The 15,638-nt window shown below is 42.7% G+C and overlaps 1 long non-coding RNA gene across 12 annotated transcripts in view; it reads left to right on the top strand.

Annotated features, from left to right (window-relative positions):
* Positions 1-15,638, top strand: part of LOC147341394 (uncharacterized) — an 81,310-nt gene that overhangs the window by 44,112 nt on the left and 21,560 nt on the right. For 4 of the 12 annotated variants that reach the window (XR_015159626.1, XR_015159632.1, XR_015159636.1 and 1 more), the window contains one exon: positions 1,489-1,707. The exons of 4 other annotated variants lie outside the window; for them this stretch is intronic. This is a non-coding gene — a long non-coding RNA (uncharacterized LOC147341394). Of the gene's footprint in view, positions 1-1,488; positions 1,708-2,735; positions 2,933-9,172; positions 9,497-15,638 lie in introns of those variants that run through there. 4 more of the 12 variants (XR_015159631.1, XR_015159638.1, XR_015159628.1 and 1 more) reach the window with 4 other exon arrangements.

Here is a 15,638-nt window from a genome sequence, read left to right as displayed (position 1 = left end):
GGCCGCAGTTTTTAAAATAGGAAACTAACAAGTGTTGGTGAAGATAGGAAGGCATTGGAACCCTCAGGTATCACTTGGGATGTAAAATGGTGCAGCCATTATGGAATATAGTTCCCTGGTTCCTCAGTAAGTAAACATAGAATTACCATGGGACCTAGCAATCCCTCTTCTAGGAATACATCTGAGACAACTGAAAACAGGTATTCAAACAAAACCTTGGAAATGAATGTTCATGGCAGTAATGTTCACAGTTGAATAATGCCTTGGTTGGTTTATGTGAGTAAGTGGATGGGATGCCATTTGGTGGTGCAGAACAGATGGTGGGGAAAGCGAAAATAAATCCATCGATTCAACAGGTCAAGGGAAGACATCAGTGAGGAGAGAAAATAGTAAGTCTCAGTTCTTTTGTCTGAGGTTCTAGAGAGAACCTGGCAGGGGTTGTGGGTGGCAGGCATAGGACTGGGAGAAGAGCTGAGTAGGCTCATGTTACTTTGGAACAGCTGGGATCAGAAATGAGAAGGATGGGTGTGAGGTTAGTAGTAGGTGCTGTACAATTATGAAGAATGGGATCTTAGGATGGGTCCTGAGCTGGGGCCTCTTGGACTAGAGTCCATTGTCACATGGGTCCACATACAGATTTGGTTCTCTGGTCATTCCACTGGCGTTCGAGACAGTCTCTGGCTCTTTGTAGCGCACAGATAAAGAGAGCTGTGTCTAGGATTTGTTGGTTTTCCCATCACCCTTCAGCCAGTAAGCCATGGTGTTGCTCAGTAACAGCTGTAGAATCTTCCTTAACAGAAGCACTATTACTCTTCTGAGTGAGCATCTTTCAGCTGGTGTCCATAGATAGTATGTCCCTAGTACAGCACCCTTCTCTCCAGTCCTTCTGAATAAACTGAGCTAAAGTCTATGACTGTGGAGGCCAGATGCACAGCACTAAGAGGTAGTCAAGGCATTGAATAGTGTCCCCCATAATCTTCTCATCTCAGCAGGACCTCTGACCTCAGAGAGCACCTCTCTGTGGGATGGATGTCTCATTCATTCTCTAAAAGGCTAGGCAAATAGAAAAAGAGCACCAAGCTTATCAGTTGGCGTTAGAACCTGGTTTGGATGGGACCAGTGAGGTATCGGAGAAGGCAATGGCACCCCAGTGCAGTACTCTTGCCTGGAAAATCCCATGGACAGAGGAGCCTGTAGGCTGCAGTCCATGGGGTCGCTAAGAGTCGGACATGACCGAGCAACTTCACTTTCACTTTCATGCATTGGAGAAGGAAATGGCAACCCACTCCAGGGTTCCTGCCTGGAGAATCCCAGGGACGGGGGAGCCTGGTGGGCTGCTGTCTATGGAGTCGCACAGAGTCGGCCACGACTGAAATGACTTAGCAGCAGCAGCAGCAGCGAGGTATCTGGTGTAACAGGGAACAGGGCTCATTCAAGGGACTTCAGGGGCTGGTACCACAACAGCAACATCTGTCTTGAACTCTACAGGGTGAATGTGAGGTTTCCATCAGGACAAGAGACAAGAGTTCCGGAAGGTCGGGACTGTTTGGGAATTGGGGCAGGGACATGGCAATCCCTGCCATGTTGGCCCTTGGCCCTCAGCTCACTGGGGAGCTCTGCGTGGCACCTGTTCCCAGGCAGCCGGACCACTGTGATGCTCTCTGATCCTGCCTTCCTGCCTGGCTCTGTGCATCCCTTTGACCTCAGGTGGGTGTGGTGAGACTCCTTTTCCCTGCCTGTATTTTTTTCTCCCATCTCCCTCTCCTCACACATGTTGGTTGTCTTCCTTCCTCCCTCCCTTTTGAAACAAGTATTTGTTCCTCTTTATCATAATCTTTTTATTATGAAATGAAACTCAGATACAGAAAATCACATAAAACAAAGGGATGGCTCAGTGAGTAGTTACTGGTAGCCTTGTCACCACCACCTAGGACACAAAATAGCAATTTGCCCGCCACTCCAGAAGTCTTTCCACAGGCCCTGTGCCAATCACAGCCCCTCCTTCGGTGAAGATGCAACCACTGGAATCTTCCTTTGTACAGAAAGACAGAGTTTCCATGTATTGAGCACTTCATTCCTGTTAGGGCTGTACTAAGCACACTTCATATATGATCTCTCATTTAATCAGTACAGCTACTCTATGAATTAGGTGCTATTATTCCCATGTTGGGCTTCGCTTGTAGCTCAGTCGGTAATCTGCCTGCAATGCAGGAGACCTGGGTTCGATCCCGTGTTGGGAAGATCCCCTGGAGAAGGAAATGGCAACCCACTCCAGTATCCTTGCCTGGAAAATCCCATGGACAGAGGAGCCTGGCGGGCTACAGTCCACGGGGTCGAAAGAGTCAGACACGACTGAGCGACTAAACCACCACCACCACCACCCATTCCCATGTTAGAGATGCAGCAAATGGACTTCCAAAGGGCATGAAAATGTCTTCAAGGTCACATGCTGCTGGAGCCATGACTGTCACCCTAGTGGATTTTACCTCCAATCCTGTGTTTTCTTCCCCCACCCTCCCATATGCTGTACCTCCCAGTTGAGTTCCGAATAGTTCCCTATCTAGGAGGATGCCTGACTTTGTGAATTTAGCAATTGTCACAGAGCTAAATGCAGTGGCTGGCCACACTGGTAGGGGGGTAGGAAAGCTGGGGCAGCCAATCCTCACTGGCAAAGAGGCTCTTTGATATTGAATCTTGCCCTGGGGGCTGAGGCAAGCCTTTTCTGGATTCCTTAGAGAGAAGGAAAGCCACTTGGCACAGAAAGAGGAAGAGATGGGGAAAGAGAGGGAGAATCATCAACACATTTGCAACTGCCTGTATCCTCTCCTTGTCATGTGATGCTAACTCCTTCCATTACCCAATGGGAAAATAAACAGTGAGTGGCCACACCAGTTAAACTGTTGAATTACGTAGGTTGGGAAGAATGATATTTGTGTACATTCCCCAAAGACATGGATTAAAGCAATGACCTTTCCCTTGGTGTGAAACTAATTTGTTGTGTTTTGGAACTCTGATCACTGCAGTCAAGCCAGGCATTTTGTTGCCCCCGTGTTTATGTCTAAGACTGAATATGAGGCTGAATGAAGCTCCATGTTAGGCTAGACTGACTTACATATTAGCATTTTTGAAAACCTCCTGCAGCTGATACGTATTCCCAAAGAAGTGTGTCTTCCTGTAGTGATCTCTGGGATTTTGTGTACTTGTTTGAATGTAAATGTATCTGCAAACATCAAAGGAATAAGAAAAATGACATTTACAAGGAGTCACAGAGTGGGAGAAAATGCCCATTGATCAATAATGACTGCTAAAAAGACAGAGGAGCATCATTTATGAGGCTGGTGCTGTTTTTATAGTTAAAATACATCTGGAACCAGAAAAAAGAAATCATGGAACTAAATGTCAGGTGTCACATTGTGAGAGCTTTATTAATTGCTAGTTAGTAAACTTCATTAATTCTTAATTAACTTCATTATAGTGTTTCTCTCAGGCGTATTAGGGCTCTGTTAGTTTAAACACAAACCTATTCCGATTATATTTTCCTTCACTGTTATTTTGAATTGTATCGTTGATATTTCCATAGTTATTGAAGTGTTTGAAACATTTGAAAAATGCATGTACCAATTCCACTTCTATTTATTTAGGTTCTGGGAACTTTGAGTTGATTTCTCTTTCACGGGTAGAAAACAAATCAGTTAAAATTGGTTATGTCCATGAGGAAAGATTTACTGTTAATGTGTACACCCTTGAATTTCAAAGGAAATGTGGTATGTCAAGCTCCCCAAACCTCAAGTTTCAGGAGAAAAAATAATGGGGGTCAAATATAATGTGACTCCAAAGCTCCAATGAGTCCTAGCAGCAGACATGAACCCCCGATTCTCATTCAGTTCAGGGTTTGGGGCTGCAGTTTGGATTTTTATTTTAATGAAATGTTTTTGGGGAAGAGGATAAAAATTCCCAAATAAAATCTATTTGATGTGGCATTTAAAGAGAGAAAAACTCTCAAGAGATTCCCCATAGACAGCAACCAGCAGATTTCTAGTGAAATAAGATCAGATGTTTATTTTCCAAAGGATCCAAACTCTGAGCAAAATATACTCTATTTGATTAACAGAAACTTTCTTCAACAACAAAATCGCTAGTTGTATAAACATGCTAGGAGCTGTTCATCTGCTTCTAACAGGAAGCCCCTTACCTCAGCTGAGGGGAATGCCAGAAAGTTGTAACCCAAAGAGATGAGTGCTGCTTACATGCTCTGCTTCTCTGCCTGCTGATATCACCCCCAGCCTCCCCGTGCCCCTGCTCCCCCATGGGATCCTTTTTTTCTGATCCATGTCTCCCAGGACACAGCAGTGGGCCCAAGGTGGCTGTACTTGCTGTATCTAGTCAGGAGCTGGACGGAGCCAGGCCAGATCCTATGATTTTCTCCATCTTCAAAGCCCTGGTGTTCCTTCTTGGACAATGACTTCCAAGCAGATCCCTTGGCTCGCACTGAGCTCCCTGGGAGAGTCCTGAAACGTTTGTCTTTGCTGACGCATTCTCTCCTCTCAAGTTGAGCTGGAGAGACACAGAGGAGTTTGATTTTCCCACACATTCCTGACTGAGCCCCCTTTCTCTCCAAGGACTGCTTCAGCTCCATTATTCTTGGCTGCCTACAGAAGACTCAAATCCACCTTTTCATTATTTGGACTCCAAGCTGCTCTACTGCATTTATATTTTCCACGATAAACCAGCACTGTTGGTACTGTGGATCAGGTAGCTTTAAAACACAGATAAGAAAGGAGCAGATTTGGTCATGTTTTTTTTTTTTTAAGAAAGATCTCCTTAAGGGCTCATCTTCCTCACCTCTGAAGCTAGACTGGTATTTTCCAAGGTCACAAATTTCTCAGGCATGGAACTCTGCTATGAACGTCAGTTACTTAGTGGACAGCATTCATTACTCAACAAAGCCAAGAGCCAGGAAGAAAAGGAAATGGCAACCCACTCCAGTATTCTTGCCTAGAGAATCCCCATGGACAGAGAAGCCTGGCAGGCTACAGTCCAGATGAGATCAGTCGCTCAGTCATGTCCGACTCTTTGCGACCCCATGAATCGCAGCATGCCAGGCCTCCCTGTCCATCACCAACTCCCCGAGTTCACTGAGACTCACATCCATCGAGTCAGTGATGCCATCCAGCCATCTCATCCTCTGTTGTCCCCTTCTCCTCCTGCCCCCAATCCCTCCCAGCATCAGGGTCTTTTCCAATGAGTAAACTCTTCGCATGAGGTGGTCAAAGTACTGGAGTTTCAGCTTTAGCATCATTCCTTCCAAAGAAATCCCAGGGCTGATCTCCTTCAGAATGGACTGGTTGGATCTCCTTGCAGTCCAAGGGACTCTCAAGAGTCTTCTCCAACACCACAGTTCAAAAGCATCAATTCTTCAGCGCTCATCCTTCTTCACAGTCCAACTCTCACATCCATACATGACCACAGGAAAAACCATAGCCTTGACTAGATGAACCTTTGTTGGCAAAGTAATGTCTCTGCTTTTGCATATGCTATCTAGGTTGGTCATAACCTTCCTTCCAAGGAGTAAGCATCTTTTAATTTCATGGCTGCAGTCACCATCTGTAGTGATTTTGGAGCCCCAAAAAATAAAGTCTGACCCTGTTTCCACTGTTTCCCCATCTATTTGCCATGAAGTGATGGGACCGGATGCCATGATCTTCGTTTTCTGAATGTTGAGCTTTAAGCCAACCTTTTCACTCTCCACTTTCACCTTCATCAAGAGGCTTTTGAGTTCCTCTTCACTTTCTGCCATAAGGGTGGTGTCATCTGCATATCTGAGGTTATTGATATTTCTCCCGGCAATCTTGATTCCAGTTTGTGTTTCTTCCAGTCCAGCGTTTCTCATGATGTACTCTGCATATAAGTTAAATAAACAGGGTGACAATATACAGCCTTGATGTACTCCTTTTCCTATTTGGAACCAGTCTGTTGTTCCATGTCCAGTTCTAACTGTTGCTTCCTGACCTGCATACAAATTTCTCAAGAGGCAGATCAGGTGATCTGGTATTCCCATCTTTTTCAGAATTTTCCAGTTTATTGTGATCCACACAGTCAAAGGCTTTGGCATAGTCAATAAAGCAGAAATGCATGTTTTTCTGGAACTCTCTTGCTTTTTCCATGATCCAGCAGATGTTGGCAATTTGATCTGTGGTTCCTCTGCCTTTTCTAAAACCAGCTTGAACATCAGGAAGTTCACGGTTCACATATTGCTGAAGCCTGGCTTGGAGAATTTTGAGCATTACTTTACTAGCGTGTGAGATGAGTGCAATTGTGCGGTAGTTTGAGCATTCCTTGGCATTGCCTTTCTTTGGGATTGGAATGAAAACTGACCTTTTCCAGTCCTGTGGCCACTGCTGAGTTTTCCAAATGTGCTGGCATATTGAGTGCAGCACTTTCACAGCATCATCTTTCAGGATTTGGAATAGCTCAACTGGAATTCCATCACCTCCACTAGCTTTGTTCGTAGTGAAGCTTTCTAAGGCCCACTTGACTTCACATTCCAGGATGTCTGGCTCTAGGTCAGTGATCACACCATCATGATTATCTGGGTCATGAAGATCATTTTTGTACAGTTCTTCTGTGTATTCTTGCCATCTCTTCTTAATATCTTCTGCTTCTGTTAGGTCCATACCATTTCTGTCCTTTATCGAACTCATCTTTGCATGAAATGTTCCTTTGGTATCTCTGATTTTCTTGAAGAGATCCCTAGTCTTTCCCATTCTGTTGTTTTCCTCTATTTTTTTGCATTGATCTCTGAAGAAGGCTTTCTTATCTCTTCTTGCTATTCTTTGGAACTCTGCATTCAGATGTTTATATCTTTCCTTTTCTCCTTTGCTTTTCACTTCTCTTCTTTTCACAGCTATTTGTAAGGCCTCCCCAGACAGCCATTTTGCTTTTTTGCATTTCTTTTCTATGGGAATGGTCTTGATCCCTGTCTCCTGTACAGTGTCACGAACCTAATTCCATAGTTCATCAGGCACTCTATCTATCAGATCTAGGCCCTTAAATCTATTTCTCACTTCCACTGTATAATCATAAGGGATTTGATTTAGGTCATACCTGAATGGTCTAGTGGTTTTCTCTACTTTCTTCAATTTAAGTCTGAATTTGGCAATAAGGAGTTCATGACCACAGTCAGCTCCTGGTCTTGTTTTTGCTGACTGTATAGAGCTTCTCCATCTTTGGCTGCAAAGAATATAATCAATCTGATTTCAGTGTTGACCATCTGGTGATGTCCATGTATAGAGTCTTCTCTTGTGTTGTTGGAAGAGTGTGTTTTTTATGACCAGTGCACTTTCTTGGCAAAACTCTATTAGTCTTTGCCCTGCTTCATTCCGTATTCCAAGGCCAAATTTGCCTGTTACTCCAGGTGTTTCTTGACTTCCTACTTTTGCATTCCAGTCCCCTATAATGAAAAGGACATCTTTTTAGGGTGTTAGTTCTAAAAGGTCTTGTAGGTCTTCATAGAACTGTTCAACTTCAGCTTCTTCAGCGTTACTGCTTGGGGCATAGACTTGGATTACTGTGATATTGAATGGTTTGCCTTGGAAACAAACAGATTATTCTGTTTTTGAGATTGCATCCAAGTACTGCATTTCGGACTTTTTTGTTGACCGTGATGTCTACTCCATTTCTTCTGAGGGATTCCTGCCCACAGTAGTAGATATAATGGTCATCTGAGTTAAATTCACCCATTCCAGTCCATTTCAGTTCGCTGATTCCTAGAATGTCGACATTCACTCTTGCCATCTCGTCTTTGACCACTTCCAATTTGCCTTGATCAATGGACCTGACATTCCAGGTTCCTATGCAATATTGCTCTTTACAACATCGGACCTTGCTTCTATCACCAGTCACATCCACAGCTGGGTATTGTTTTTGCTTTGGCTCCATCCCTTCATTCTTTCTGGAGTTATTTCTCCACTGATCTCCAGTAGCATATTGGGCACCTACTGACCTGGGGAGTTTCTCTTTCAGTATCCTATCATTTTGCCTTTTCATACTGTTCATGGAGTTATTTCTCCACTATCTCCAGTAGCATATTGGGCACCTACTGACCTAGGGAGTTTCTCTTTCAGTATCCTATCATTTTGCCTTTTCATACTGTTCATGGGGTTCTCAAGGCAAGAATACTGAAGTGGTTTGCCATTCCCTTCTCCAGTGGACCACATTCTGTCAAATCTCTCCACCATGACCCGCCCGTCTTGGGTTGCCCCATGGGCATGGCTTAGTTTCATTGAGTTAGACAAGGCTGTGGTCCTAGTGTGATTAGATTGACTAGTTTTCTGTGAGGATGGTTTCAGTGTGTTTGCCCTCTGATGCCCTCTTGCAACACCTACCGTCTTACTTGGGTTTTTCTTACTTTGGGCGTGGGGTATCTCTTCCCACATTGAAGGTCAGGAAGGGCGGTGGTGAGGAGATACCCCTCGTCCAAGGCTACAGTCCATGGGGTCTCAAAGAGTCCCGGACATGACTGAAGTGACTTAGCATGCATGCAAACAAAGTTTAGTGTTGATCAAACCTCACAACCCAAGCAGACTCATGTGACAGTTTTTATACTCAGCTCTACAGGATGTGATGCTATGCTATGCTATGCTAAGTCACTTCAGTCGTGTCCGACTCTGTGTGACCCCAGAGACGGCAGCACACCAGGCTCCCCCATCCCTGGGATTCTCCAGGCAAGAACAGGACATTATAACCAAGTGTAAATGATAGATAGCTCACAGAAATGGCAGTGAATACTCATTCTGTATAGTCACCATAATTATTCTACAAAGAAAACTTGGAAACAGAGAAGGAAGGAGAATTTGTTTTCTTTAGTCTTTTCTGCTGGAGGAGGTAAGTCATGCCCCTGACAACACCCTACAGCAGCTTCCTATCAGGATAAATGAGTCCAGGGATGCCCCTATCTGGTCTAGGGCTTGTGTCATCTTAAATGAAGCCAGTCCCAGGACTCTAGGTTCACTTCCAATCCAAGGGAACCATTAGATGCTTCTGTAATGCCCCCCCGAGAGAGAGGTTTTCCAGTCTGCAGGCACTACTAGGGTTCTTGTGTAGAGGTCTTTGGAGGAGCCTCTGAATATCTCTTGGTTCCACTTACTTTTTGCCTCTCTTTCCCTCTTTCCAGCTAGGTTGGAGGTGAGATCTTCAACGAGCCTTTGCCTTTGTCTTCTATCCTGACCTCCCAGGGTTGCACTATACAAGGTGGTGGAACAGGCTGAAGGTTAAGACTTCGGCAGCAGTCCTCAACCTTGGCTGCACGTTGGCACCATCTGGAGAGCTTTAATAATACTGATACCTGGGTCTCATCCCCAGAGATTCTGATCTAGTTGGTTTAGGTTGTGGCTTGTGTGTTGGGATTTTTCACAGCTCCCCAGGTGACACCAGGATACAACCAAGGCCAAGAGGAAGAGTTTGTATTTAATAAATACGTTTATGCAAAATACTTTCTGGTTAGCACTTTCTGAACCACTTGCCAGGAAGATTTGGGAAGCATCAGAACTGAGTTCCCCACAGTTAGGCCTTGCCAGTGAGTTAGCTTGGAGTTCTCAGTGCTGTTACAAAGCATTTCACCACTCTTGTGTCCTCTGTAAGCTCTAAATTTCTGTGATTTGAGATAAAGTAATCCACTTTCTTCCCTGGGCTTCCCCAGGATTCCTGGGCCTCAGAATCTCAGGAACCGAAGCCTGTGTTGGCCCTGTTGGTCTCCCCTCTTTGGTTTGTCACACAGGGAATAGACTTTGCCTTAGGGGCCAAGTGAAATCCTCAAGCAGGAAGGAGTCTCGCCTGAAGCTGAGGCGCATCCCTCCTGTATTAGTTTCCTGTGTGTGCTGCAGCAGGTTAATATAAACTTGGTGGTTGAAAGCCACACAATTTCTACTTTCATAGTTCTGGAAGCTGGAAGTCCAAAATCAGGGGCTAGCAGCACTGTCCTACCTCTGGAGTCTCTAGGGAAGAGTTCCTTCCTAGCCTCTTTCTGCTTCTGGTGTCTGCCAGCATTCCTTGGCTTGTGACTGCATCATTCCAATATCTTCCTCTCTGGTAGGTCGCATTGCCTCCTCTTCTGTCTATCAAATCTCACTTATCTCCTTTAAAAAAATATTTATTTACTTATGTATTTGGCTGTGCAGGGTCTGTATGATCTTCAATCTTTATTGTGGCATACCAGATCTTTTAGTAGCAGCATGAGGAATCTTTAGCTGAGGCATGTGGGATCTAGCTCCCTGACCAGGAATTGAATCTTCGCCCCTTGTATTGGGAGCTCAGAGTCTTAGTCACTGGACTACGAGGGAAGTCTCCTCTCTTTCTTAAGGACACTTATAATTGCATTTAGAGTCCACTCAGATAATCCAAGATAGTTTCCCTATTTTAGGACCCTTTCCCTGGTGGCTCAGATGGGAAAGACTCTGCCTGCAATGTGGGAGAGCCAGGTTCAATCCTTGGATCAGGAAGATCCCCTGGAGAAGGGAGTGGCTACCCTTTCCAGTATTCTTGCCTGGAGAATTCCATGTACAGAGGAGCCTGGTGGCTACAGTCCATGGGGTCACAAAGAGTCAGATGCGACTGAACAAGTTTCAGTTTATTATTATTTTATTTTTAAAATTGACGTATAGTTGATTTACAATATTGTGTTAATTTCAGGTATAAAGCAAAGTGATTCAGTTATATATATATATATTTTTTTTCAGATTTCAAATATAGTTTGCTGTGCTATACAGTAATTCCTTGTTGCTTATCTATAACACCTTTACTTTAACCATACCGGCAAAATTCTGTTTCCATCTAAGGATATATTCACAGGTTCTTGGGATTAGGATACAGATATCTTTCAAGGGGCTGTATTTCATCCTACTTTATCTCCTAAAGGCAAGAAAGGGTGGCACTGAGAGGGTAAGCTGGTGCTCTCATAGGTGTATATTCCAAAGAGATTGTCAAAGGCTGGGTGAGGAGCTAGGGTACAGAGTTAAATGGAGGTCAGAAGTGAAGACCAACAAGTTTGTTCTAGACAATTCTGTAAACAGAGATGGGGCTCTGTGCAGGGAGAGGGGAGGAGGCAATGCCTATAAGTGGATGGTACCTCTTTCTAGTCCATGCTTCCATGGGCCACAGGGAAAGGCCCTAAGAGGAATCAATCTCTCAGGAGCAGACTTGATGTGTATATGTGCGTGTGCAGAGCCGGCAGGGAAAACCCACTTCTGCCTTGTGTAGATGGAAGGGCAGGGGCATCACCCACAAAAGAGAATGAAATAATGCTATTTGCACCAACATGGATGGACGTAGAGATTGTCATACTAAGTGAAGTAAGTCAGAGAAAAACAAATATTACATGATGTCACTTATATATGGAATCTAAAATAACAATACAAATCAACTTATTTACAAAAAGAAACAGACTCACAGACAGACATAGAAAACAAACTTATGATTACCAAAGGGAAAAGGGGGGGGAGAGGGATAAACCAGGAGTTTAGGATTAACAGATATACACTACTATATATAAAGTAGCTAAACAGCAAGGTGTTACTGTATAGCACAGGGAACTATATTCAATATCTTATAATAACTTGTAATGGAAAAGAATCTGAACCTTTACATGTGAAACATATAATATTAGTTTACTAAATAAAAGTTAAAAATTTTTTTAAATTAAACTATTTACTTTCAGTCTTGATTTCCCTGGTTCTGGACATTTTATTAAAATGGAATCAACTAATACATAACCTTTTGTGACTGGCTTCTTTTACTTCTTTTAAAGTTTATTGAAGTTATAGCACATATCATTACTTCATTCTTTTTTGTGACTGAATAATATTCCATTTTATGGATATACTATTTTCATTCATCCATTCATCCACTGATGGGCATGTATTGTTTCCACCTTTTGGCTGTTCTGAATAATGCTGAAATAGACATTGGTGTACAAATACCTGTTGTGTCCCTACTTTTAATTCTTTTGAATATATTCCCAGAAGTGGAATTGTTAGATTAGATTATATGGTAATTCTATGTTTGGCTTTTGAGAAACTGCCAAATCATGAACAAGTTTTTTATGTGGACATATGTTTTCAATTCTCTTAGCTATATACCTAAGAGTCGAATTGTTGAGTCATATGATGTTTAACATTTTGAGGAACTGCCAGATTGTTTTCCAAAATAGTTGCATAAGTTTACATTCCCATCAGCAATGTAGAGGAGTTCCAATTTCTTTACATTCTTGCCATCACTTATTTTTTTCCTTTTTTTAAAAAAACTAGTCATCCTAATTGGTATGAAGTAGGATGTCACTGTGGTCTTGATTTGGATTTCCCTAATGGCTAATGGTGGTATTGAGTATCTTTTAAAGAATTTATGGGTCATTTGTATATTTTTTAAGGAATGCTTATTCAGATCCTTTGCCCATTAAAAAATTGAGTTGTTTGCCTTTTTTATTAAGTTGTAAGAATTCTTTATATGTTTTCGATACATGTCCCTTATGAGATATATGGTTTGAAATTTTATTTTCCCATTCTGTGAGTTGCCTTTTCATTGTCTTAATGGTTTCCTTTAAAGTACAATCTTTAAAATTTTGATGTGATGTCCGATTTATCTTTTTTGTTGTTGTTGTTGCATGTGCTTTTGATGATATATCTAAGTAACTATTGCCAAATCAAATGTCATAGGATTCACTCTTAAGTTTTCTTCTAAGAACTTCCCTGGTGGGTCAGACGGTAAAGCGTCTGCCTACAATGCTGGAGACCTGGGTTCAGTCCCTGGGTGGGGAAGATCTCCTGGAGAAGCAAATGGCAACCTACTCCGGTATTCTTGCCTGGAAAATCCCATGGACGGAGGAGCCTGGTAGGCTACAGTCCATGGAGTCGCAAAGAGTCGGACACGACTGAGGGACTTCACTTTCACTTTAGCTCTCATGTTTAAGTCTTTGATCCATTTTCAGTTAATTTTTATATATGGTGCGAGGTGGGGGGGAGGGTCTAGCTTCACTCTTGTGCATGTGGATATCCAGCTTTCCTAGCACCATGTATTGAAAGAGACTGTTCTTTCCCCATTGAATGATCTTGGCACTCTTGTCAAAAATCAGTGTATAGGTTGATTTCTGGACTCTCAATTCTGTTCCATTGGTCTATATGTGTTCAGTCGTGTCCAACTCTTTGTGACCCCCATGGACTGTAGCCTGCCAGGCTCCTCTGTCCATAGAAGTTTTCCAGGCAAGAATACTGGAGCAGGTTGCCATTTCTTACTCCAGGGGATTTTCCTACCCAGGGATTGAACCCGCCTCTCTTGCATCTCCTGCATTGGCAGGCGGATTCTTTACCACTTGCACCACCAAACAGTATCCATTAGTTTATATGTTAGTCCAATTCCAGTACTATACTGTCTTGATTTTGGTTGCTTTATCTTCAGTTTTAAAATGGGGAAATGTGATTCATACAGCTTTGTTCTTTTTCAATATTTTTAAGCTATCATGTGTCCTCATGATTTCATATGATTTTTCAGATCAACTTGTTAATTTCTGCCAAAAAAGGCTAGCTGGGATTTGACAAGAATTGTTTTGGATCTATAGAGCAATTTGGAGAATATTACCATTTTTACCCCCTTGGGCTTTTTCAATAGCAGTAAGCCCTGCTAACTTCCCTGTCAGTGCCAGGCATTTAGGGCAGCAGGTGCTGTGATGACCAAAGAAACCACTATTTGTTCATTATGTGAATTTCATATTAGTCCTGGGCTGTACTGTCCATTTACAGAAGCCACTGACCACGTGTGGTTACTGAGCACTTGAAATGTTGCTAGTCTAAATTGAGGAGACATATCTGATTTCAAACATTTGAAACAAAAGGAAAAAACTTCACTAATAATATTGATTATATGCTAAAATGATGATATTTGAGGCATACTAGTTTAAACTAAATTTGCTATTGAAATTTTTTTACCTATTTGTTTTTACTTTTTAAACATGGCTCCTAGAAAATTTTAAATATCTGTGTGGGTTGTATTGCATTTCTGTTGGTCATCACTGGTCAAGGGGTTCTTAACAAGGAGTTAACTTAGAAGGGCCATGGCGTGAGATTTAGGATGTTCTGAAATCCCCTGAACATATGTGCAAAATCTTTGTGCATTGCTATGCATTAGTTATTTACTGCTGTGTAACAAGTAATATCCACGTTTTGTGCTGTGCTTAATTGCTCAGTCATGTCTGACTCTTTGCGACCCCATGGACTGTAGCCTGCCAGGCTCCTCTGTCCATGGAGTTCTCTAGGCAAGGATACTGGAGTGGGTTGCCATGCCCTCCTCCAGGGGATCTTCTCAATCCAGGGATCGAACCCAGGTCTCCCACTTGCAGGCAGATTCTTTACCAGCTGAGCCACCAGGGAAGCCCTATATTCATATTTAGCAGCTTAAAAATCAACAATTTATTATCACTTGATTCTATATGTCAGGAACACAGGTGTGGCTTAGGTTCTTTCATAGGCTGCAACCAAGTATTGGCCAGTGCTGCATTCATCTCAAGGCTTGTCTGCTTCTACAGTCACTCACATGATTGTTGGCAAGTCTCAGTTCTTTGCTAGCTACTGTCCAGAGACATTCATTTTTTGCCATGTGAATTTCTCCATAGTGTATCTTGCAACATGACAGTTGGCTTCTTCAGTGAGTGAGCAAGAGAGTGAGCAGGAAGATGGAAGCAACAGTCCTTTATTATTATTACTGTGGGAAAATATATATAAGGAAGCCACAATCTATTTCTAACCTAATCCCACCACTTTTGTCTTATCCTACTCATTAGAAACAAATCACTAAGTTCAGTCTCCACTCAAGGGGAAACAGTTACTGAAAGATGTGACTATCAAGGGATTATTAGGAGCCATCAGAGAGGTTGCCTATCACAGTGTATCTATGCTATTTTTTTAATAGAGAAATCTAAGCCTTCATATGATTTGCAGAGAAGTCTTATACCACCCTCAACACCCACTCTTGCCCCTAGACAGTTTAAGAACTAGTTTGGAGGAAATTGAAATGGAGATTTTGACTAAGGAAGAGATTTTGTTCCAAAATTTCAAAGTTAAATATAAGATCTAACCTCTTTCTCATGTTTAAAGGAATGTAAGGAAAGGGACCCATGTAGGATTAAAAACTCAAAGTTTACTTAAGCAAAATGATTGCAAGGTCTGTTCCACGTCCCCCTCCCCCTAGACCCATTAGATTTTCTGAGCTGCTAATATTATGTGCTCCCCCTATGAGAATTCACCTCTCAGAAAGGCCTGGTAGATAGCTCCGTGGTATTCTGTGACAATACATTTAACATGCAGATATAGATTGCCCTAGGTCAGATGGATTTACAGTGTCTGGAGGAGCTCAGTTTCTCCCCACAACTTCTCGGGCAGGGTTCTCTATACTCCAGGAGCCAGCAGGCCTCTGGAAAAGGTTTCCTGAGGCCCTAGTTGAGCCAAATCCTTGTGGCCCCATAACTTAGTCTTGCCAGAGTTATGTTTCCAATCCAATTAGCTCCTACTGTAGGGGGGGTGTTGGTTTCTCTTCACTTACACTGCCCTGCTTTTGTCAACCTCTCCTTTTGGTTCTAAGAACTGAATGTGTGAACCCCT

Source organism: Bos grunniens, chromosome X, assembly GCF_055505025.1.
Source record: "Bos grunniens cultivar Pamir isolate PY7600 chromosome X, Bosgru_T2T1.0, whole genome shotgun sequence".
Taxonomy (NCBI): domain Eukaryota; kingdom Metazoa; phylum Chordata; class Mammalia; order Artiodactyla; family Bovidae; genus Bos; species Bos grunniens.
Note: the sequence above shows the minus strand (reverse complement) of the source record. Positions and strands in the feature narration are given on the sequence as shown.